The 2,181-nt window shown below is 35.1% G+C and overlaps 1 long non-coding RNA gene across 1 annotated transcript; it reads right to left on the reverse strand.

Annotated features, from left to right (window-relative positions):
* Positions 1-527: 527 nt before the first annotated feature.
* LOC131182446 (uncharacterized) lies at positions 528-1,946 on the reverse strand. Its single transcript, XR_009150779.1, has 3 exons — positions 1,691-1,946; positions 1,153-1,309; positions 528-914 (listed from the first exon to the last, which is right to left on the reverse strand). It is a non-coding gene; the product is annotated as an uncharacterized LOC131182446 (long non-coding RNA).
* Between the last annotated feature and the right edge of the window lie 235 nt (positions 1,947-2,181).

Raw genomic sequence — 2,181 nt, forward strand, 5'->3', positions numbered from 1 at the left:
TAATGGGTTGTCGTAGCTTTAGGTACAATTACTGTTTCTTTTTTTTCTTTGGATTGGGAGTATATTACATTGTGTTTGACGTTAATCTTATGCATGTTTAATTCGTAACTTTAAATGGAGAATCATTTCTTGTGCATGAAATATAATTTCAACGCATTGTTGGATTCAGTTGGCTATGATCGTTTCTTATTGACAAAATTAAGCTAGGGTTACTTCAATTTAGATAAGGAAACTTAAGGAATTGCCACGACTCATGAGTAGGGCTTAAGCTTGTTTATATGATTTCTGATAGGACAGATGATAAGACAAGCATCTGGTAGTTCTATGTTCTGTGGTTGAACATGATTTTGCAATGATGCTTGTTTAAGTTTGTTCTGCGTTTGTGCAGGATATTCTTTGGTTATTTGAAATTGTGCGCTGAGTATATCATGGAAAAGAATGAAAGAAGGAAATATTAAACAAGAAGCTAAAAAGAACCATAAATGGAAAACAATTCCAACAGCAAATCTATTTACGATAGCAGATTTGATCAAGGCGTACGTAAATGCAGGACATTAGGATTCTGCATGAATCAACAATCCTCTCGCCACTAGTAGAGTAAATTTAACAGATTATCAACCATCCACAATGTTAACTGGATTTAGTTTAGTTTTTATGAAGATATAGCTAGCATGCCAACCCAGGCTGCTAAGATTATCCCGTACAAACTAATCTTTGACTCAGAACCCGCAAAATGGAAAAGAACAGATTGAGAATGTCCTGGTAGAGAGCAGCAGAGGCCAAAATATATTCATCATTATGAGTAGCGCTTGATGAGGTTGTCAGTGCCATAAATAATATATCCGCAGAAAATTAGAGCACTGATCCCATCATAGATAGCTTTAGATGTTGAGCTAATTAAGAGGGAAGAATATCTAAATAATAAAACATAACAAGTTAGAAAAATACCATATAACAATCTTGTTTTGCATTCAAATGCAAGTAAAGGTTAAGTAAATAATATAAAAATAGAGAATAAAGTTTCATAGAAATATTAGCATTATTATACATTTTGCAGTCTTAACCTTAACCATGCCCAGTTGGGAGATTTTTACCAGACAAGGCACTGTAGATATAAAATTACCAGAAGGGGGTGATCCATTCAGAAATTACCAAAATGGTATGAATTGTACTTATGTGGAGATTGCAGCATGAAGAAGCCATGAAGACGCCAGTATAACTCTCGTCCTGAGTCAGGATGCGAGTCATTCTAGCGTTACACCGCAAAAAGCTAGTAATACTAGCGTCCCAGCTGCCCTCTTTGCACCACCTGACAAATTATAAAACTATCATACTATTACTATATTTATTTTATATATATACATATATCTATTTTTTTATATTATTAAAATTATTTCCTATCATTTTTTGGGTAACCTATAAACTAGTTATTACAACAATGAGACAAATATGAAAATATTACTGAATAAATTCATATGAAAATATTATCAATAAATCACTCTTTTTTACTCTAATGTATGGAAATATTACCCTATAGTCTAAAAAAAAAAAAAAAACTACACACTAAGGCAGACATGCATGCATATTTAAACAAAAATTTTATCAACTTTATACAAAAATAAACGTATTTAAACGCTCAAACATATAAATATAATATATGTTTGTTTTCTTCAACAATGAACATACGTACCTTTTGACAGTATAATATACCACCACAAATCACCTCTTCAACTTTTCACTTAGCTTTTTCCACCACAAACAAAGAAAGCCTTTTTTTTCCTTGCTGGTCCACCACCGGAGGTCCTCTTCTGGTTGTTGGACCACCGAGCAGAAGCTGGCTCCACCACCTGGTTCGACGAGCAGCACAATGATCCACAACAATGGAGAAGAAAGGGATGAGAGGATCGCAATAAATGAGAGTGATTGAGGGTTAGTGAGAAGGATAAATGGAGGTGGCTGGGGTTTTGAAATTTTAATGAACTCTGGATGCTACTTTTAATAGCGTCGCCGCTCGGATGCTACTATAACTTGCATCCCAAGTGATGATGAGCTCTACGCCGATGTGAGGTAAAATTGTCAGAACAATGCACACGCTATTATGAATGGCGTCCCGAGCTCTGCACGCCAGTTTGAATGGCGTCCCCATTGGCTGACGTGATGACTTGCAGAGAATCTCTGCAA

The sequence above is a fragment of the Hevea brasiliensis genome, chromosome 8 (assembly GCF_030052815.1).
Source record: "Hevea brasiliensis isolate MT/VB/25A 57/8 chromosome 8, ASM3005281v1, whole genome shotgun sequence".
Taxonomy (NCBI): Eukaryota; Viridiplantae; Streptophyta; class Magnoliopsida; order Malpighiales; family Euphorbiaceae; genus Hevea; species Hevea brasiliensis.